At 38.8% G+C, this 24,247-nt stretch overlaps 1 pseudogene; it reads left to right on the top strand.

The window, feature by feature from the left end:
• Positions 1–22,978: 22,978 nt before the first annotated feature.
• LOC125396105 (speckle-type POZ protein pseudogene) lies at positions 22,979–24,040 on the top strand (annotated as a pseudogene).
• Positions 24,041–24,247: the final 207 nt, after the last annotated feature.

Here is a 24,247-nt window from a genome sequence, read left to right as displayed (position 1 = left end):
GAGCCAGGAGCAGGAGCTGGGACCAAGCGCCGGAACCAAGAGGCCCGAGACGAGCTCTGTGGCTCTTTTTAAAAGAGAAATATACCACGCCCCAGTGGGCTGGTATTTCAGCGGCTATTGGCTGACGGAGCAGAAGGTGCTCCCACAGCACCGTAGGCTCATGCTTCAGCAACTATTGGCTGAAGCAGCGGAAGATACTCCCGCAGCAAGAAAACAAGCTCCAAGTGGAGTATCTTTGGTGCTCAATATTCTCTCAGGAATAGATCGGTGCTGCAAGGAGCAATTTTGTCTCTCTTCAACAGAACCCTAAGTTATTTAAATGCCATATTTTACAATTAATTGAAGTGGTTGAAGATTACCTATCTATGCAGAATGCAATCTCTATGTGTCTAAAAATCCTGACTGGTCTAACTATAAGTATGACAAACATAGATGACTATTGACCTGTAATTGTTAATACCTATATAACTTAAAGACTAAGAGTTCATTAAAAGATTATACAATAAACAACTGTGCAACAAATGAGAACAATGACATCAAAATGTAAAGAATGTTTAAGTGTCTTGATGACAGGTAGAAATGTACATTGCAATATGATAAATATGTCCTAAAATTGTATCAATATAGAAAAGTGTTTTTATTTATTTATTTTATTACTTTATAAATCATACCATTCAAAATTTCCACTTCCTTCCCTCCTCCCACTTCCCTCCTGCACCACCCCTCACCCTCACCCTCCAGTCCTAAGAGAGGGCAGGTTACCCTGCCCTGTGGGAAGTTCAAGACCCTCCACCTGCCATCCAGGCTTATGAAGGTATGTGTCCAAATAGAATAGGATCCTGAAAAGACAGTACATGCAGTAGAGACAAATCCCAGTGCTATTATCATTGATTTCTCAGTCTGCACAATTGTCAGCCACATTCAGATGGTCCAGTTTGATCCCATGCTCGTTCAGTCCCAGTCCAGCTGGCCTTGGTGAGCTCCCATTAGATCAGGCACATTGTTTCAGTGGGTACATCAACCCCTCGGGGTCCTGACTTCCATGCTCATATTTTCCCTCCTTCTGCTCTTCAACTGGACCTTGGGATTTCAGTCCAGTGCTTCAGTGTGGGTCTCTGTCTCTATCTCCATCTGTCACTGAACATAGGTTCTATGGTGATATTCAAAATAGTCATCAGTGTGACTATGGAAAAAGGCCAGTTCAGGCACCCTCTCCTCTACTGTCCAGGGTCCTAGCTGGGGACATCCCCATGGACACCTGGGAACCCCTCTAGAGCCAAGCCTCTTGCCAACCCCAAAATGGCTTCCTTAATTAAGATATCTTCTTTCCTGCTCCCATATCCGTCCTTCTTTCATCTCAATCATCCCACTCCCCCAAGCTCTCCTCAACCCTCCCCTTCTATCTTCTCTCTCCCCCTCTCCCCTTCCCCCACCTCACCCCCACCCCAACCTCCGTGCTCCAAACTTTTTCCTGGCAATCTTGTCTGCTTCCAATTGTCAGGAGGATCTATATATACTTTCCTTTGGGTTCACGTTATTACTTAACTTCTCTAAAATCGCAAACTATAGACTCAGTATTCTTCCTTTATGGCTAGAATCCACTAATGAGTAAGTACATACCATATTTATCTGAGTTATCTCACTCAGGATAGTGTTTTCTACATCCATCCATTTGCATGCATAATTCAAGATGTCACTGTTTTTTATCACTGAGTAGTACTCTAATGTGTATATATTCCACATTTTCTTTATCCATTCTTCCATTGAGGGACATTTAGGTTGTTTCCAGGTTCTGACTGTTACAACTAATGCTGCTATGAACATAGTTGAACAAATGCTTTTTGTAGTATGATTGGCCATCTCTTAGATATATTCCCAAGAGTATATATTGCTGGATCCTGGGGTAGGTTGACTCCCAATTTTCTGAGAAACCACCACACTGATTTCCAAAATGGTTTCACAAGTTTGCATTCCCACCAACAATGGATGAGTGTTCCCCTTACTCCATATCCTCTCCAGCATAGGTTATCATTGGTGTTTTGGGTATTAGCCATTCTGACTGCCATAAGATGGTATCTCAAAGTTGTTTTGATTTGCATATCCCTGAAACTAAGGAGTATCCTTTGAAAATTTGAACTTCTTCTGCTGAGAATTCTTCTCTGCTCAGTTCAGTACCCCATTTTTTAATTGGGTTATTTATAATTTTAATGTCTATTTTCTTGAGTTCTTTACATATTTTGGAGAACAAACCTTTGTCTGATATTGGATTGGTGGAGAAATTCTCCCATTCAGTAGGTTGTCCTTTTGTTTTAATGACTGTGTCCTTTGCTTTACAGAAGTTTCTCGGTTTCAGGAGGTCCCATTTATTCAATGTTGCCCTTATTGTCTGTGCTACTGGGGTGATACATAGGAAGTGGTCTCTTCTATCAGGTTCAGTGTGATCAGATCAATATTGAGTTCTTTAATCCTTTTGGACTTGAATTTTGTGCATGGTGATAAATATGGATCTATTTTCATTCTTCTACAAGTTGACATTCATTTATGCCAGCACCATTTGTTAAAAATGCTTTCTTTCTTCCATTGTATAATTTTAGCTCCTTTGTCAAAAATCAGGTGTTCAGGTTTGTGGGATAAATATCTAAGTCTTCAATTCTATTTCGTTGGTCAATGTCTCAGATTTTATGCCAATACCAAGATGTATCCATTACTGTGGCTCTGTAATAGTGTTTGATGTCAGGAATGGGAATGTCTCCAGAAGTTCCTTTATTATATAGGATTGTTTTGACTATCCTTGTTTTTTGTTTTTCCATATAAAGTTGATTATTCTTCTCTCAAGGTCTGTGAAGAATTTTGTTGGGATTTTGATGGGGACTGCATTGAATCTATAGATTGCCTTTGGCAGAATTACCATTTTTCCCATGTTGATTCTCCCCCAGTCCAAGAGCATGGGAGACCCTTCCATTTTCTGGTATCCTCTTCAATTTCTTTCTTCAAAGACTTAAAGTTCTTGTCAAATAGATCTTTCACTTCCTTGGTTTGTGTTACCCCAAGATACTTTATGCTATTTGTGGTTTTTGTGAAAGTTGATGTTTCTCTGATTTCCCTCTCTGCTTCTTTACCCTTTGTGTATAGGTTTACTGATTTTTTTTGAGTTGATCTTCTATCCTGCCACATCACTGAAGATATTTATCTGCTGTAGGAGTTCTCTGGTGGAGTTTATGGGGTCACTTATGTACACTATCATATCATCTGCAAATAACAAAAGTTTGACTTCTTCCTTTCCAATTTGAATCCCCTTGATCTCCTTATGTTGTCTTATTGTTATTGCTAGAACTTCAATCACTATATTGAAGAGATATGGAGAGAGTAGACAGCCTTGTTTTGTTCCTGATTTTAGTGGAATGGCTTTGAGTTTTTCTCCACTTATTTTGATGTTGGCTGCCGGCTTGCTGTATATTGCTTTTATTATATTTTGATATAATCCGTGTATCCCTAATTTCTCCAAGACCTTTAGCATAAAGTGGTGGTAAATTTTGTCAAATGCTTTTTCAGCATCTAATGAAATGATCATATGGTTTTTTTTCTTTCAGTTTATTTATATGATAGATCACATTGATAGAATTTTCATATATTGAACCAGCCCTGCATCTCTGGGATGAACCCTACTTGATCATAATGGATAATTTTTTATGCATTCTTAGATTTGGTTTGCCACTATTTTATTGAGAATTTTTGTATTGATGTTCATGAGTGACATTGGTCTGTAATTCTCTTTCTTCATTGAGTGTGCGGTACTGGTGTCAGGGTAACTGTAGCCTCATAAAAAGAGTTTGGCAATGACTCTTCTGTTTGTATTATGTGAAACACATTAAGGAGTATAGGTAGTAGGTCTTCTTGGAATTTCTGATACAACTCTGCATTAAAACCATCTGGTCCTGGGCGGTTTTGGTTGGGAGATTTTTGACAATAGCTTCTATTTCCTAGTGACTTATAGGTCTATTTAAATTGTTCACCTGGTCTTGATTTAATTTCAGTATATGGTATTTATCTTTAAAAAAAAGTCCATTTCTTTTACATTTTCCAATTTTGTGGCATATAAGCTTTTGTAGTAAGACCTAATGATTCTCTGAATTTCCTCAGTGTCTGTTGTTATATCCCCCTTTTCACTTCTGATCTTGTTAATTTGAGTGTTCTCTCTTTGTGTCTTTTGATTAGTTTGGATAGGGGTTTGTCAATCTTGTTGATTTTCTTAAAGACCCAGCTCTTTGTTTCATTGATGCTTGGGATTGTTTTCTCTGTTTCTATTTTGTTGGTTTAAGCCCTTGGTTTGATTATTTCCAGTCTTCCACTCCTCCTGGGTGAGTCTGCTTCTTTTTTTCTAGAGCTTTCAGCTGTGCTGTTAAGTCTCTAATGTGAGCTTTCTCTGCTTTTTTTATGTGGTCACTTAGTGCTATGAATTTTCCTCTTAGCACTGCTTTCATAGTGTCCCATAGGTTTGAGTATGTTGTGTCTTCATTTTCCTGAATTCAAGGAAGACTTTAATTTCTTTCTTTATTTCTTATTTGACCTAGGGGTAGTTCAGTAATTGACTGTTCAGTTTCTATGAGTTTGTAGGCTTTCTGGGGGTGGAGTTGTTGTTAAGTTCTAACTTTACTCCATGGTGATAGAATAAGGCATAGGTAGTTACTCCAACTTTTTGTATATGTGGATGTTTGCTTTGTTACTGAGTATGTGATCAATTTTTGAGAAGGTTCCATGAGATGCTGAGAAGAAGGTATATTTTTTCCTGTTTGGGTGGAATGTTCTATATATGTCTGTTAAGTTCATTTGATTCATTACCTCTGTTAGTTCTCTTATCTCTCTGTTAAGTTTCTGTTTGGTTGACCTACCAATTGGTGAGAGAGGTGTGTTGAAATTTCCTACTATTAGTGTGTGGGATTTGATCTATAATTTGAGTTCTAGTACTATTTCTTTTACCTATGTCGGTACTTTTACATTAGAGGCATAGATATTCAAGATTGAGACTTCATCTTGATGAATTGTTCCTGAAATGAGTATAAAGTGTCCTTCTCCATCTCTTCTGACCAATTTTAATTTGAAATCAATTTTGTTAGATATTTGTATAGCCACACCCACTTATTTCTTAGGTCTGCTTGCTTAGAAAACATTTTCCCAACCCTTTACTCTGAGGCAGTGTCTGTCTTTGAGATTAAGGTGTGCTTCTTGTAAACAGCAGAATGTTGGATCTTGTTTTTGTATCGATTCACTTAGCCTGTGCCTTCTTATAGGTGAATTGAGTCCATTGATATTAAGCGATACTAGTGACCAATGGTTGTTAACTCTGGTTATTTTTTGGTGGTAGTGTTTGTGTGTTTCCCTTCTTTGAGTTGTGTTCATGGAGTGTTGTCAGATGTCTGTGCTATTGTGGGTGTTGTTGGCTTCCTTGGGTTGAGGTTTTCCTTCTAGTACTTTCTGTAAGGCTGGGTTTGTGGGTACGTATTGTTTAAATCTGTTTTTGTCATGGAATATCTTGTTTTCTCCATCGATGGTGAATTAAAGCTTTGATGGGTATAGTAGTCTGGGCTTACATTCATGGTCTCTTAGTGTCTGCAGCACATCTATCTAAGACCTTCTGGTTTTCATGGTTTCCATTGAAAATTCACATGTGGAGTTCCTTTGTTTCACTGAGTCTGCACACAGCAAGCCCGTGCTTTTGTCTGCGAGGTCCCTGGCCAGCAAGTGATCTTGATCCTGTACCAGAAGATCCATCAAAGGGGTGAGTGTGTTCCCGATCGGCGGGCAGATGCCAGGGAAAGGGAGCACAGACATCCCTCAACCCTCTAAACTTTCTGGCCATCCAGCAGGGGCTTCTCTACCCAGCTACTGCCTCTCTCTCTTCCTATCCCATCCCAGCTTGCTCCTAGACATCCCTTCCCTTCTGTGGGGTCATAAGATCCCCCAACTCAGCCTGTTTTGGGACTGAGGCTTTGGGAACAAAGTAGTGAGTGCAACTGGTCAGGAGTTCCTTTGTTTCACTGAGCCTGCACATATCAAGCCCACGCTGTTGTCTGTGAGGTCCCTGGCCAGCAAGTGGCCCTGATCCTGTACCAGAAGATTTATTGGAGAGCATTTGAAGGAAGAGATGGGCAGGTGTCAATGCAAGAATTCCTCCAACAATCTGAAAAACAGCATGATAACACCAGAACCCAGCGAACATACAACAGGAAGACTTGAACACCCTCATCCAGAAGAAGTAGAAAAAATAGACATTGTGAAAGTGATACAGTCCCTTAAACAGGATGTGAAAATTCCCTTAAAGAAATGGATTAGAAGAATAATAAAAAGATTGAAGAAATGAATAAATCCCTAAAAGAGACCCTAGGAGACCAAGAAAAAACAATCAAACAGATAATGGAAGCAGTTCAAGACTTGAAAACTGAAATGGAGGCAATGAAGAAAACACAAACCAAGGGATGGCTGGATATGAAAAATCTGGGTAAATAAACAGGGACTACAGAGACAAGCATAACCAACAGCATACAAGAGATAGAAGAAAGAATCTCAGGTGCTGAAGACACTATAGAGAAAATAAAGGAACTGATCAAAAAAAAGAGCAAATCCAACAAATTCTCATCACAAAACATCCAGGAAATCTGGAACACCATAAAAAAGCCAAACCTAAGAATAATAGGGGTAGAAGAAGGAGAAGAATTACAGCTCAAAGTTCCAGAAAATATATTCAACAAAATTATAGAATAAAACTTTCCCAACCTAAAGAAGGATATTACTATGAAGGTTCAAGAAGCATACAGAACACTGAATAGACTGGATCTAAAAAAAAATCCCCTCGCCATATCATAATCAAAACACAAAACATACAGAATAAAGAAAGATTATTAAGAGCTGCAAAGGAAAAAGGTCAACTAACATATAAAGGTAAACCAATCAGAATTACACCTGACTTCTCTATGGAAACCATGAAAGCCAGAAGGTCTTGGATATATGTGCTGCAGAAGCTAAGAGACCATGGATACAAGCCCAAACTACTATACCCAGCCAAGCTTTTGTTCACCATCACTGGAGAAAACAAAATATTCTAGAATAAAACCAAATTTAAACAGTACGTAGCCACAAATCCAGCCTTACAGAAAGTAATAGAAGGAAAATCACAACCCAAGGTACCCAACAATGCCCACAATAACTCAGACATCTAACAACCCTTCACCAGCACAACTCAAAGAAGGGAAACACAAAAAGTCTACCACCAAAATAATAATAATAATAATAATAATAATAATAATAATAATAATTGGAGTTAACAACCACTGGTCATTAATATCACTTAATATCAATAGACTCAAATCGCCTATAAAAAGGCACAGGCTAAGAGACTGGATGCGAAAACAGGATCCAACATTCTGCTGTTTACAAGAAGCACACATCAACCACAAAGACAGACATCTACTCAGAGTAAAGGGTTGGGAAAAGGTTTTTCAGTCAAACAGATCTAAGAAACAAGTGGGTGCAGCTATACTAATATCTAACAAAATCGACCTTAAACTAAAATCTAACAAAATTTATTTCAAACTAAAATTAATCAGAAGAGATGGAGAAGGACACTTTATACTCATAACAGGAACAATTCATCAGGATGAAGTCTCAACCCTGGATATCTATGCCCCTAATATAAAAGCACCCACTTATGTAAAAGAAACATTACCAAAACTCAAGGCACACATCAAACCACACACACTAATAGTAGGAGACTTCAACACTTCTCTCTCACCAATGGACAGGTCAATCAGACAGAAACCTAACAGAGAAATAAGAGAACTAATGGAAGTAATGAATCAAATGGACTTAACAGACATATATAGAACATTCCACCCAAATAGAAAAGAATATACCTTCTTCTCAGCATCTCATGGAAGCTTCTCGAAAATTGATTACATACTCAGTAACAAAGCAAACTTCCACATATGCAAAAAAAAAACTAGTAACCACCTGTGTCTTATCGGATCACCAAGGAATAAAATTAGAATTTAACAATAATTCTACCCCCAGAAAGTCTACAAACTCATAGAAACTGAACAGTCAACTACTGAACCACACCTGGGTCAAATAAGAAATAAAGAAATTGAAGTCTTCCTTGAATTCAATAAAAATAAAGACACAACATACCCAAACCTATGGGACACTATGAAAGTAGTGCTAAGAGGAGAAACTCACATTAGAGACTTAAAAGCACACCTGAAAGCTCTAGAAAAAAAGGAGCAGACTCACCCAGGAGGAGTAGAAGACTGGATATAATCAAATTGAGGACTGAAATCAGCAAAATAGAAACACAAAAGGCAATTCAAAGAATCAGTGAAGCAAAGAGCTGGTTCTTTGAGAAAGTCAACAAGATTGGCAAACCTTGTTGGATTAGTTATCCAAACTAATCAAAAAGCAGAGAGAGAACACAAAAATCAACAAGATCAGAAATGAAAAGGGGGACAAAACAACAGACACTAAGGAAATTCAGAGAATCATTAGGTCTTATTACAAAAGCTTATATGCCACAAAATTGGAAAATGTAAAAGAAATGGATTTGTTTTTAGATAAATACCATTTACCAAAATTAAATCAAGACCAGGTGAACAATTTAAATAGACCTATAAGTCACAAGGAAGTAGAAGCTGTCATTAAAAAAACAAACCTACCAACCAAAATACGCCCAGGACCAGATTGTTTCAATGCAGAATTTTATCAGAACTTCCAAGAAGAGCTGATACCTATATGCCTTAATGTGTTTCACATAATACAAACAGAAGAGTCATTGCCAAACTCTTTTTATGAAGCGACAGTCACCCTGATTCCAAAACCACACAAAGACCCAACCAAGAAAAAGAATTACAGACCAATATCACTCATGAACATCAATACCAAAATTCTCAATAAAAGACTGGCAAACAGAATCCAAGAACACATCAAAAAAAATTATCCATTTCGATCAAGTAGGCGTCATCCCAGAGATGCAGGAAAATACGAAAATCTATCATATAAATAAACTGAAAGAAGAAAACCATATGATCATTTCATTAGATGCTGAAAAGGCATTTGACTAAATTCAACACCACTTTTGCATAAAGTTAAAGGTTTTGGAGAGGTTAGCGATACAAGGATCATACCTAAATATAATAAAAAGCAATATATAGCAAGCCAACAGTTAATATCAGATTAAACGGAGAGAAACTCAAAGCAATTCCACTAAAATCAGGAACAAAACAAGGCTGTCCCCTCTCACCAAATCTCTTCAACATAGTGTTTGAAGTACTAGGAAAACAATAAGACAACATAAGGAGATCAAGGGGATTCAAATTGGAAAGGAAGAAGTCAAACTTTTGGTTATTTGCAGATAATATGATAGTGTACATTAGTGACCCCAAAAGAACTCCTACAGCTGATAAATACCTTCATCAATGTGGCAGGTTAAAGATCAACTCAAAAAAATCAGTAGCCCTCCTATGCACATAGGCTAGAGAAGCAGAGAGGGAAATCACAGAATTTTCACCTTTTACAATAGCCACAAATAGCATAAAGTATCTTGGGGCAACTCTAACCAAGGAATTGAAAGATCTGTTTGACAAGAACTTTAAGTCTTTGAAGAAAGAAATTGAAGAGGATACCAGAAAATGGAAGCATCTCCCACGCTCTTGGATGGATAGGATCAACATAGGAAAAATGACAATTCTACCAAAAGCAATCTATAGATTCAATGCAATCCCCATCAAAATCCCAACAAAATTCTTCACAGACCTTGAGAGAACAATAATCAACTTTATATGGAAAAACAAAAAACCAGGATCACCAAAACAATCCTATACAATAAAGGAACTTCTGAAGGCATTACCATCCCTGACTTCAAACTCTATTATAGAGCTACAGTAAAGAAAACAGCTTGGTATTGAAAAAAAAACAGAGAAATCAACCAATGGAATCGAATGGAAGATCTGGATATTAACCCACAAACCTATGAACATCTGATTTTTGACAAAGGAGCTAAAAGTATACAATGGAAGAAAGAGAGCATCTTCAACAAATGGTGCTGGCATAACTAGATGTCAACATGTAGAAGAATGAAAATAGATCCATATCTATTATCACGCACAAAACTCAAGTCCAAATGGATTAAATACCTCAATATAAATCCGACCACATTGAACCTGATAGAAGAGAAAGTGGGAAGTAGTCTGCAACACATGGGCACAGGAGACCACTTCCTACATAGGACCCCAGTAGCACAGACAATAAGGGCAACATTGAATAAATGGGACCTCCTAAAACTGAGAAACTTCTGTAAAGCAAAGTACACTGTCATTAAGACAAAAAGGCATCCTACTGAATGGGAGAAGATCTTCACCAACCCCGCATCAGACAAAGATCTGATCTCCAAAATATATAAAGAACTCAAGAAACTAGACTTTAAAATTCTAATTAACCCACTTAAAAAATGGGACACTGAACTGAACAGAGAATTCTCAACAGAAGAAGTTCAAACAGCCAAGAGACACTTAAGGTCATGCTCAACCTCCTTGGCAATTAAGGAAATGCAAATCAAAACAACTTTGAGATACCATCTTACACCTGTCAGAATGACTAAAATCAAAAACACCAGTGATAGCCAATGCTGGAGAGGATGTCTAGTAAGGGAGCACTCATCCACTGCTGGTGGGAATGCAAACTTGTGCAACCATTTTGAACATCAATGTGGTGGTTTCTCAGGAAATTGGGAATCGATCTACCTCAGGATCCAGCAATACCACTCTTGGGAATATACCCAAGAGATGCCCAATCATACTACAAAAGCATTTGTTCAAGTTTGTTCATAGCAGCATTATTTGTAACACCCAGAACCTGGAAACAGACTAGATGCTCCTCAATGGAAGAGTGGATAAAGAAAGTGTGGAATATATGCGCGTTAGAGTACTACTCAGCAGTAAAAAACAATGACATCTTGAATTTTGCATGCAAATGGATGGAAATAGAAAACACTTTACTGAGTGAGATAACCCAGACCCAAAAAGATGAATATGGTATGTACTCACTCATTTGTGGACTTTAGCCATAAACCAAGGTCATTAAGCCTATAGTTCACAAGCCCAGAGAAGCCAAATAACAAGGTGAACCCAAAGAAAAACATATATATATATCCTCCTGGCAATTGGAAGTAAACAATATTGCAGGGCAAAAGTTGAGCGTGGAGGGTCAGGGTCAGAGTGAGATTGGGGGAAAGGGGAGAGAGGGAGAGGAAAGGGAGAAAGGAAGGACTGGCAACAGCTTGGGGGAGTGGTAGGGTGGAAATGAAGGAAGAGCGGTTATAGGAGCAGGGAATAAGATACCTACATAAAGGGATCCATTTTAGGGTTAGCAAGAGACTTGGCTCTAGAGGGGATCCCAGGTGTCCACGGGGATGTCTCCAGCTAGGTCCTTGGACAGCAGAGGAGAGGGTGCTTGAACTGTTCTTGCCCCACTATCATGCTGATGATTATCTCAAATATCACCATAGAATCTTCCTCCAGCGAAGGATGGAGATAGAGACAGAGACCCTCATAAGAGCAACGGACTGGGCTCCCACAGCCCAGTCAAAAGGCAGAAGGAAGGAGAAGACGAGAATGGAAGTCAGGACTGCAAAGGGTTGATCCACCAACTGAGGCAGTGTGCCTGTTCTAATGGGAGCTCACCAAATCCAGCTGGACCGAGTCTGAATGAGCATGTGATCAAACCGGACTCTCTGATTGTGGCTGACAATGGGGGTGACTGAGAAGCCATTGATAAAGGCACTGGGACTTGTTTTTAGGGCATGTTCTGACTTTTTGGGACGCTTGTCTATATGAATGCACAGCTCCCTAGACCTGGATGTAGGGGGGAGAAGGCCTTGGACTTCTCACAGGGTAGAGTTCCCTGCCCTCTCTCAATCAGGGTGGGAGAGGGAGGATGAGGTATGGGGGAGCGAGAGGGGATTGAGAGGAGGGAAGGAAGTATAAATAATTGAATGGAAAAATAAATAAATAAATAAATAAATAAATAAATAAATAAATAAATAATGAAAAGTCAGGTGTAAAATTCTCATAGGTTTCCCTTTATATGTTACTTGACCTTTTTCCTTTGCAGCTCTTAATATTCTTCATTTATTCTGTATGTTTTGTGCTTTGATTATTATATGGCAAGGGGATTTTTTTGATCCAGTCTATTTGGTATTCTGTAAGTTTCTTATACCTTCATAGGAATATCCTTCTTTAGGTTGGGAAAGTTTTATTCTATAATTTTGTTGAATATATTTTCTGGACCTTTGAGCTGTAATTCTTCTACTTCTTCTACCCCTATTATTCTTAGGTTTGGTCTTTTCATGGTGTTCCAGATTTCCTAGATGTTTTGTGTTAAAAATTTGTTGGATTTGCTGTTTTCTTTGATTAATGAGTCTATTTCCTCTATAGTATCTTCAGCGTCTTAGATTCTTTCTTCTATCTCTTGTTGGTTATACTTATCTCTGTAGTTCCTGTTCCCAGATTTTCCATATCCAGCCACCCCTCATTTTGTGTTTTCTTTATTACCTCCATTTGGGTCTTCAAGTCTTGAACTGTTTCCTTTATCTGTTTGATTGCTTTTTCTTGGTTTTCTTGGGTATCTTTTAGAGATTTTTTTTAATTTCTTCAAACTTTTTGTTTGTCTTCTCTTCCATTTCTTTAAGGGAGTTTTTCATCTCCTGTTTAAGGATCTCCATAATTTTCATAAGATTATGTTTAAAGTCAAATTCTTCTACTTCTTCTGGGTTAGGATGTTCGAAACTTCATGTTGCATGTTCACTGGATTCTGGTGTCACCATGTTGCTTTCCAGGATAGTGAAGGAATTCTTGCATTGACGCCTGCCCATCTCTTCCTTCAGATGAGGCCAGCAGAGTCCTGGCATCTTGGTCCAATCTTTGTTGTGGCTGACTGTATACTTGGGAGTTTTTCTTGGTCTGCCCACACTTAGATCCCCTCAGCACTGGAGCAGGCTCTCAGATCCCCTCTGCCCTGAAGCAGGCTGTGCCTGGGGATCCAAGGACCCCATAGATGAAAAGGAGTAGTTGGGGGCAGGGTGGAATGGGGTAAAGAAGGCCAGCAGCTGGGAACACACCCCACTGGAGAGCCAGAAAAGCTTAGGGGATTGAAGGGGGACTGGACACAGTTCCCCAGGGCCATCAGGCTGCAGGGCCACTCACTCACCTCTCTGGATCCTCTCAGCATGGGAGCAGAGCCTCTGGCCGGGCTCCAAGGACCTCACACACAAAAAGGCAGTCTTGGGAGGCAGAGTGGGGCAGTACAAAGAAGCCTCCATGGCAGGAATACTGCCCGCTGGCTCCCCAGACTCCTCAGCCCTGAACAGGCTGAGTTGGGGGATCCAAGAACCTTGCAGATGAAAAGGAATACTTGGGGGCAGGGTTAAATGTGGTTAAAAAAAGCTAGCAGCCAGAAAGACACTCCACTGGATGGCCAGAAAAGCTTAGGGAATTGGAGGCAGCCACTCACTTACCTCTCTGGATCTGCTCAGCACAGAAGCAGGGCCTCTTCTAGGAAAATGTTTTAAGCAGAGGTAGAAACATGCATGTATACAATATGACAAAATAACTTTGCCTAGGTGTATAAATATTATGGAAGAAAATAGAAACATATTCAATATAATTTAAGCTTGTATCAATATACAAGAATCTATACCAATGTAAATTACCTATAAATAATAGCTCACAAATATTTGCATTATTACTATTATTATCAGTGTGAGTAAGCTCACATTAATCTATTATCCCATCAAATTCTGCCCCCCTTTTTTTTCAAAGAGATCCCTGATCCTACATAATCTTCCCCCAACCCCCAACCCTATCAATTTCAACCAACACCTAAATGATGTCCCTAACCCTGAGGACAAACTTTGTTGGGAGAGGGGATGTAATCTTCTAGAATTACTTCCAGCTGTCATGGGGGTGATGTTCTTTCTATGGGATCCTATGAAAGTAAAATGATGGTTAAGTTTCAAGATTTCTGTCTGGTAAAATTGCAAATAGCCTCTGAGTATTTGTTAGGGTCTTTCTGAGGTTCCAGTTTGGAGTTCTGGCCAGAATGTTATAACAAAATTGTAGCATTTCAGTTAACCAAGTTGGAACCATCTTGAGCTGTTGGTACCCAAACAGGTCTTATAGTAGTGCTATCAGCATCATGACATCATATCAACCAGGTAGATTTGTTGTAAGGCCCCATCTTCTTCCTTGAAACTTTAAAGATTACTACAGGAAAATTCATTCTTCATTGTGAAAAACTTAAATATTATTTATATAGGTATATAAATACATATATATTCAATGAAAGGTACAATAGAGACAAAGATAGGTATAAAGAAAAGTAATTTTTTTTCTAAATTCTTTTTTCTTTCTGTCCCATATCATGGCTTCTAACATAAGACAGAAACTCTGAATTTTAATTTTAACAACATGCTTGAATTTAGAGAAGGACAGGGCCAGTGTCCAACTCCAAAGCCAGCTCTATATATTCATAAATATATAAATATATGTACATGTTTAAATATATATGTTTAAATGTATGTGTATCGGTTACCTGATCTCATAAATCGTATTCCTTTTTCCCGATGATACTTAGTGGGTGGTTATTTTTCCATCTATCAGCATTCAAACATCCAGGGTCTCTTGAATTTTTGAAGATGTGTATTTTCCTGTAAAGATAAGAGGAAAACTCTGCCCCAACCCTATATGCTTTTCTTACCACCTGTATGATTGTCATCGTTGTGGACAAGCTGTCATTTCTCTTTTTTAAACTGAATCTTTATTAATTTTGATAGTATCCATAGTTTTTCTTCTCCTGTGAAAACAAGAGCAAAACCCCTTCCCCAACATAGCACATCTCCTGGCTTCCATTGTGAAGTCAACACATCCTTGAAATAAACCGGCTGATTTAATTCAGAAGACTTTTCTATTATTCAATGTATCCCTGCTGCTGTTGTTCCTTTCTCATTAGCATTAAGAAAATTCAAGGTCAATAAAGCATTATGTAATTTATTTCTGGTGGTATTTTCCATCCCTTTCTGTTTGTTTAACATGTCCTTTGTAGTTCAATTTGATTTTTCTATAACTGCCTGACCTGTAAGATTGTGTGGTATACCTGTAATATACTTAATATTGTAATAAGCAAAAAACTGTTTCATTTTCTTAGAGACATATGCTGGACCATTATCTGTCTTTATTTGTGCAGGTATACCTATGATGGCCATAACTTCTAATAATAAACTGAATCAGTCTTTTCTGAGTTTAAAGCAGTTTCCCACTGAAAACCTGAATAAGTGTCAACGGTGTGGTGTATATATTTTAATTTTCCAAATTCTGCAAAGTAGAACACATCCATCTGCCAGATTTCATTCCTTTGAGTACCTTTTGGGTTAGTCCCTGCAGGCAATGGTGTTTGATTATAGAAAGAGCAAGTAGGACACCTTTTTATAATCTCCTTAGCTTGTTGCCATGTAATAGAAAACTCTTTAAACCTTTGCTATTGACATGATGATTTTTATGAAATTCTGAGGCCTGTAACATGCTTTCAATCAATAATTGATTAATTTCTACATTACCTTGTGCTAGAGGACCTGGCAGACACATATGGGATTGGATGTGTGTTATGTATATAGGACAAAGCCTATTTCTGATTATGTCTTGCACCTGGATAAATAATGAAGTCAATTCAGTATCATCTGGTATAAGTTCAGTAGTTTCAATATGCAAGACAACTCTTTCTGCATATTATGAATCAGTAACTATATTAAGAGGTTCTTTAAAATCCCTTAGCACCATGAGAAGAACATATAAGTCTACCTTCTGAACAGAATTATAAGAGCTTTGTTCCACCTTACTTGATCTTCTGATTTGTAACCTGCCTTCCCTGATTTATTTTCATCAGTAATAAATGTATAGGCTACAGTTATTGGAGCATCATGTACAATTCAGGGAAGAATCCAAGAAGTTTTCTTTATAAAGTTAAGTCTATCACTTTTGGGATAATTGCTATTAATTTCTCCAAAAAAATTAGCACAAGCTCTTTACCATGATTCATTGTCTTCCCATAACTTTTTTATTTCATCAGTAGTAAAAGGCACTATAATCTCTGCTTGGTCTATACTTGTTAATTGATGAAGTCTTAATTTTCCTTTTATAATTAATTCAGAGGCTTTTTCCTCATAAGTTTTTAATTTTTTACATGGTTTATGTGGTAAAAAGATTCATTCTAAGATAATATCTTCCCTATGCATTAAAATTCCTATAGGGGAAATTCTGAAAGGCAATATGACTAGAATACAATTAAGATTTTGATTCACCCTATTCACATGTGCCTCCTGTAATTTTTCTTCAATGACTGTTAAATTTTTTTCTGCTTTAGCTGTTAAGTCCCTGGGACTATTCAAGTCTTTATCACCATCTAAGGTTTTGTTTAAATGAATTATTAGATCAGGTGTTTTCCCAACAGCTGGTTGTAGACTAGAAGAAATGTCTTCTAACAATCTTTGGAAGTCATTAAAAGTCCACAACCAGTCTCTCCTAATTTGTGCTTTTTGTGTTCTAATTTTCTGTAAACATATTTTGTAACCTAGGTAATTGACAGAATCTCCTCTCTGTATTTTTTTCAGGAGCAATTTGTAATCCCCATTTTGGCAAAACTTTCTTTACTTCTTCAAACATTCTTTCTAAAGTATCTATATTTGAATCAAATAGCAAAATATCATTCATGTAGTGGTAAATTATAGACTTAGGAAATTGCTTGCATATTATTTCCAATGGCTGACTTACAACGTATTGGCACAGAGTGGGGCTTTTGAGAATTCCTTGTGGGAGGATGGTCCATTAATATCTCCTAGTAGGCTGAGAATTATTATGAGTAAGCACTGTAAAGGCAAATTTTTCTCTATCCCTTTCTTGTAAAGTTATAGTGAAGAAACAATCTTTCAAATCAATAACTGTAAGAGACCTTCCTTTTAGCAATAGAGAAAGCAGAGGAATTCCAGATTGTAGAGGGCCCATAGGTTGAATTACCTTATTGACAGTTCTTAGATCTGTCACCATTCTCCATTTACCAGGTTTCTTTTTAACAACAAATACAGAAAAATTCCAAGGGCTAGGTGATTCTTCAATATGGCAAGCATCTAGTTGTACTTTTGAAAGACCTGTATAAATCTGGATCCCCCTAGCAGGAAAAAATAGAGCCAAAAATCTAAGCAGGGAGGGAAGAATTAGAAATCTAGGATTAGCTGATTCAGTTTCAGGAACTAGCTGAAGATAAAGTTAGATTGTAATCTTGAGAAACTGGGAGTTGCCCCATTGTGATTATCATTGGTATATTTGAAATTTTCTATGATGCTCTCCCTACCCCTTTGCTCTCCCTTAAAAACCCCTTCTCCCAGTTACTCAGGGTCAAACTCTTCCCCTGCGTGGGTTATGAGTCTCGGCCCCAGTGCACTGGTTCCCGTCTTGTCATCTTGTCATTAAACCTCGTGTGATTGCAGCAAGGATGGTCTTTTGTGAGTTACTGGAGGGAGGGTCGTATTATCTCGAGACTTGAGTGAGAGTCTCCCCACACTGGGGGTCTTTCACTTACACCAGCTGTTCTAAAGCCTGCAGCTTTTTTCAGCTAGAAGCCACTGTTTTACCCATATTGGTTTCTCAGTTAACCATTTTAAAGGTATGGCTGTTGTTTGCTAATTGTTTTGTGTTCTTGCACAGCCTGAATGGCCAGTGATCTTTGTATATAGTACCTTATAATATCCTTCCCAGAATTATGAGTTTGTGAGACTGCAGGAATGTTAATGTGGGTACACCTTCAGCCATGACCCCATAAATTGACTGCAATATTAGCCACATATGGCCTCAGCTTCCCTCTCTGACCTTCTGGCCCTATTCAGTCAACCCATCTCATGCCTTGTTTAACTTGAGATATAGTTCTAATTCCTGGTAATTGAACAGCCACCTCTTGAAGAGGCCAATTTGGATGCCAAGATTCTGGAGTAATGATATTCACATTCACGCCTGTGTCTATCAAACCAACAATTACAATGCCATTTATATGCACTCTTTGCTTTGGTCTTTGATCATTTATAGAAGTCTACCAGAATATATATTTCCTATTGTCTATCAGAATTTTTTATCCTCCATGTTTATGCTATCATCTAGAACAGTATGGTCTTTTACAGAAGGCTCTGGATTTTTTAATTTTCCTGGTGAGATATGTCCTCCACAGTGACTGGGAATGACTGGGCCACTTTTGGCTTGGGGGCCTGTGGGAGGCCCCCCAAAGAGTTTTCTGATGGTATCTGGTTGCCTTGTCTGTCTTTTGTTGATCTGCATTCATTGGTCCAATGTCAGCCTTTGCCACACCTTCTCTTATACCTGAAGGCTGAGTCCTCCTATTCTTGCCATTCCTGGAGGAGATATTATTACTAAGAATTCCTTGTCTACAATACTTTCTTGGATGTTCTATTCTAACATAATTAAAACATTTGGCATTTTGATGTCTTCCCATTCCTTTGGAAATTGCTTCTCCTACCCTAGATTTGGTACTATATTCAAATGTCTCGATGTTCATTGTATGCAGGATCCATTCATCCATAGGTGATGATCTAATCTTTAAAGGCCCAAGTATCTTTTTGCATTCTAAACTAGCATTTTCAAAAGCCAGAGATTCAGTGAGTACTCATCTAGCATCTGGGTCTGTTACTCCTATTTGTACAGACTTAATTAATCTTTGTAAAAAATCACTAAAGGGTTCTCTCTGGCCCTGTTTAACCCTGGTATATTATTCAATTCATTTCATTAGTTCTTGAATTCTGTCCCAAGCATTTAACTCTGCTTCGTAGCATAGGGACAAGACTTGTTCATTGTAAAGAGCTTGAACCTGTGGGTCAGCAAAAGTACCCTCACCAAGAATTTGATCTTGGGAAGTCTCAAGTCCTTTTGATTTTCCCTGTTGTTCTAAAATTTTATCCTCTTCCTTAAAATAACATCTAAACATCAACTGGGGCCCACCACCTAGGACTGCTGAAACTAACTGAAGCCAGTCATGTGGTGTCATCTTTATGCTAGAAGCCCATGTCTTTCTCATCTCTCTAACAAATGTGGAATGCAAGCCGTAAGTTATGACAGCTTGCTTAATTTCTTTTATATCATTCATTCCTACAGGTATCCATCTACCTTCTTTGGATGCTTTTGGGCTTTTAGAACTTTATGCTTTGTCAGAACAGATTACAGGGTAGGAAGCTAAAACCCTGGCTAAGTCATCTCTGACAGCCACTGGCAATGTTGAATCCTGTTCTTGTGCCCTTTTTCCCTGTTCATCAACTCCAATAATTTCCTCAATCATTTCAAATCTTTTTACTATTGTCTTTTGTAAAGACTGAATCTCCTGGCCTTTATATATTCCTAGTGATTTCATTGAGGCACTTAGCCTCTGTTCTTCATTCTACACATGTGATTCCAAGGTCTGAAGCTTTTCCTTTAAAGATAACACCTCATCCTTGGACATTATTTGAATAGTGTGCAGATTGCATCCTGGAGAGATACTCTATCTGCTAACCTATCATAACATTTTAGCAAATTTTGACTGTCAGATTCAACAGTATTAATTCCTTCAGATAATTTCTTAGTACCCTTAAATACGGATTCAGTTTTGTCTGTCAAATTGTTACCTTTTTCAATAGTATTAATTTTTTCAGGTAACTTTTGATTTTCAATGGTATTAATCCTATCAACTAGCTGTTCATTATTAGTCTGTAAAGACAGTATCACTCCTAAAAGTGCCACATTCTTTCTTAAGGATATAATATATGAAGAAAAAAATTGAATCCCAATGTCCAATAAATGGAAGTATCATCATAACCATGCAGATCACAATCCATAGTATTAGCAAAAAAATTACTAAAATTTCAATATTAATGTAATCTGCCATATTGATTTATTAATTACCTGTTATGAGATCCAGTAAATTTTTTTAGGTGTAATAATCTTTATTGTCCAGTAGGTATTGTGGTTGAAGAGTCCTGACTAGCAGCGATGCAACTGGTGGCAACAGGAAAGGTCCTTATCCGCTTTAGTTTCCTGCCTTGGTACTGGTTAAATACTGAAAAATATACTTTGCTTGACAAATTAAAAGCAATTAAATCAATTCCATACACGGAGCAAGAAACCCAGAACTCATGAGCAGAGAGCACAAACTGGAAGCTGCATAAATCACCACACAGCAAGGAACCACGCCAGGGAATGTGGCAGTGGGGGCAGGAGCTTGCATGCACTTAGGAAATTTCAAAGTCGCCACATGCAGTAAGCTCTGCAGTGGTGCAGGTTCAAAAAAAAACCCACTAAAGTAAAAGCAAGCCAAGCGGGCAGGGTTGGGAGACTTTCTGGGCCCTGGACCAGTTAGGCCTTTAGGCCATCCACCTGGTAGGTGTGGAGTCTAAATCCATGTGGGGGCCAGATGAAGATGGATACTTAAAAGAAATGCCACACTAGCTCAGAATTGAGAATAATAGAGGGCTATTTATTCATGGGTAGACTCACAAATCAATAGCCTCTGCTGAAACGGAGAACAGTATCCAAATCCCGCAGCCAGAAAAGAGGCCGGATGTGTGCTTTACATGGTCATAGGTAGTATAAGAGGCCATGCCCAAGTAGGTGAATAACTTAAAGGCTACTGGATGCAAGATTTCCTACTGAAGTCTTAGCACTGTTGGATGAAAAAATGCAGTGCATCAGATTAGTGGATATTTTGTTAAAAATGTACATTCTGAAATGATACACTTTTTTCAAAAAAAATATTTATTTATTATGTATACAATATTCTGTCTGTGTGTATGGCTGCAGGCCAGAAGAGGGCACCAGACCCCATTACAGATGGTTGTGAGTCACCATGTGGTTGCCTGGAATTGAACTCAGGACCTTTGGAAGAGCAGGCAATGCTCTTAACCACTGAGCCATCTCTCCAGCTCCCAAATGATATACTTTTTAATTAAAAAGGTAATTAAATAGAAATTCATAAACCAGGCATGATGTGGAAGTCTCTGGCATTGAACAGAGTAGTCTGAAGACAGAGGCTGACTCAATCAATTCTGACTCTGAGGCTAACTTGGTTCATAGAACAACTTCTAGCAAAACAGACAACAGAGAGACAATGTATCAGGGTTCCCTGTCCTCTCTTAAGAAGGGAGGGGGAAGCAGGAGGAGGAGTGGGGGAGCTGGAGGGGAATGGGACGAGGGGAGAAAGTGTAAATTTTTGGAAAAATAAAATAAAATATAAAAAAATAAATAAATTTGAGAGTAGGTCTTTAAAAAACAAAAAGAAGGAAAGAAAGAAGGAAAGGGAGAAAAGAAAGAAAGAAAGAAAGAAGGAAAGAAAGAAAGAAAGAAAGAAAGAAAGAATAGAGAGAAAGAAAGAGAATAAAAAAATATGATTTCCTCTTGAATTTCTGCTAAAATATTTCAGACTGCCAAAGCTTTAGAGAATGAACTAGTTTGCAGAACTGTTTCATCGTCTGTAAGAAAGTAACTGTGAAAGAATCGAGAGAAAACTGGAATCCAATTTTCTGCATTCATAGGGGAACTGACAACATTGGAAAACCCAGGTATCCTGTTATCCAGTTATCCAGAGGCTCCAATAGCCTCTTCTGGCCTCTGAGGGCCCAAAAGGCTAGTGTTGCACAGACCCACCTACAGGTAGTAGAGTCTGCAATTTGTTTCCAGGCCACCCACCAGACTCTTAATAATCACACAAAAACTATATTAATTACAACACTGGTCAACGATTTAGGCATATTCCTAGCTTGCTCTTATATCTTAAACTAGCCAATTTCTATTAATCTGTATATTGCCACGATGCTGTGGCTTACCGGTAATGTTCTGGAGTCTTTCTCCTTCGGCAGCTACATAGCATCTATCTGACTCTGCCTTCTTTGTTCCTGCATTCAGTGTAGTTTTCCCACCTACCTATATTCTGCCCTGCCATAGGCCACAGCAGCTTCTTTATTAACCAATGGTAATAAAAAGACATTCACAGCATACAGTATGCACTTGTGATGGCTTTTTGGTTCCCAACTTGAGTACACATGGGCTTAACTAAAGTTCTAAAATGGAGGGCACAACTGTGAGAAATGTTTTGCTTATGTTGAAGTAGGTAGATCCACTATTAATGCAGATTTCAGAGACAGAAAGACACTAAAATCTAATCTGCTTCCCAAGACTTGAAGACATACACCTTTAATCCAGATCTAGAAGGTGGAGACGCTCCGTAAATTGGGCCACACCTTCTGTTGGAAATATATAAAGGAACGTGGAAGAAGGAAGCTATTACTTTTTGCGTGCTTGCCCTCACCTTGGAGCAAGTCCATTCCTTCACTGGCATTAGAGAATTCCAGCATAGACCAAGGACCAGTTAGCACGTCTAACCTCCTGGACTGGGTAAGTACTGAATTCTTGGACTCTCCCTTCCACAGTTAGCCGATGTGGGATTAACAGACTGCAGCCCTGTCATTGTAATGCATCTCCTTTGTTCAGACAGAGAGAAAGTCATTGTCTATGTTCTGTTACTCCAGAGAACCTTAGCACAACATTTTTGATATGAGTTTATGAAATGTTCCAAATTTTCAAAAGTTGTGTATACTTGTAAAAATTAGCTCCCCATTGACCTGAGATTCTATCTAGAAAACATGAAGTGACAGAACAGCCCCTGGTAACCTAAACTAGCTAGTGTAGTCTCTGGATGACTTCAGAGACTCAAGGTCCCAGCCCATAGAAAAGGAAACAGAAGAGAAACAGACACTCAAAATCTAAATACTGTCTATTGTTGTCTCCCACATGGTGAAGAGAAAACAAATCCTAATTCTTCATTTGGATCCAGTTTAGCCTTTAAACACTCTCCACAAGAAATGTCAAAGGACATCATAGCCCAGAACTGGGACTACAAAGTATTCAGTGTGCCGAATTTCTACTGCAGGTGGACCATAGATAACTTCTATTTTATTTTAGAGAAAAGGCAGGAAAGCATTAGAAGCCCAAGTTTCTCAACAGGAGACAATGACAAGTGGTGTTTGAGAGTTCACCCGAACGGGACCGATGAAGAAAGCTCAGACTACCTGTCAGTTAACCTGGAGCTACTCAGCTCTCCAAAGAGTGCCCTGATTGCACAGTTCCAGTTCTGGATCATCAATGTCAAAGGAGAAAAAACAGAAATTGTCACAAGTCCAAAATGCTTTAGGTTCCGGCCAGGCTATGAAGGGGGCTACAAAATGTTCATCCTTAGAGATTTTCTCTTGGACCATAATTATTGGCTTCTCCCTGAAGACAAACTCACCCTCTTCTGCAGAGGAATCCAGTTCCCAGACTCCAACACAATCTCTGAGGAAACCACAAAGTCAGAGATCCAGGTTCCAAGGTGCACGTTGGCAGATGAGCTAGGAGAACTGTGGAAGAATTCCAGCTTCACAGACTGCTGCCTGGTGGTAGCTGGCCAGGAATTCCGGGCTCACAAGGCCATCTTAGCTGCTCGCTCTCCAGTTTTCAGAGCCATGTTTGAACATGACATGGAGGAGAGCAGAAATAATCGCATTGAGATTCATGACCTGGAACCTGAAGTCTTCAAGGCAATGATGGGCTTCATTTACACCGGGAAGGAACCAGATCTCCACAGTATGGCAGATGCTGTGCTGGCAGCTGCTGACATGTATGGCCTGGAGCATTTGAAGGTCATGTGTGAGAGTGCCCTCTGCAGGGACCTCTCTGTGGAGAATGCTGCCCACACTCTCTTCCTGGCTGACCTCCATAGCACGGAGCAACTGAAAACTCAGGTCCTGGATTTCATTACAGCTCATGCTTCCGAGGTCTCTGAGACCTCAAGTTGGAAGACAATGGTGGATTTATACCCCTACTTGGAGGCTGAAGCATACAGCACCCTTGCTTCTCCCCAATGCTCTTACTGTAGTCCCCCCTAAAAGGCTTGAAGCAAACCTAGAACCCTATCAAATGTGAGCTACATGTGTATTCCAGAAGCAGCAGTCAGTGCTGCTACCGATGCTACCTACCGGGTAGACTACGGGGTATGTGGAGCATTTACACTGAATGTGCTGAGACAAGCTTTAATACTGTTGTAAATGCATCAAATGGTATAGCAATGTATTATTTGTATTTTGATAAATAAA

Source organism: Myodes glareolus, chromosome 17 (assembly GCF_982192425.1).
Source record: "Myodes glareolus chromosome 17, mMyoGla1.1, whole genome shotgun sequence".
NCBI lineage: Eukaryota > Metazoa > Chordata > Mammalia > Rodentia > Cricetidae > Myodes > Myodes glareolus.
Note: the sequence above shows the minus strand (reverse complement) of the source record. Positions and strands in the feature narration are given on the sequence as shown.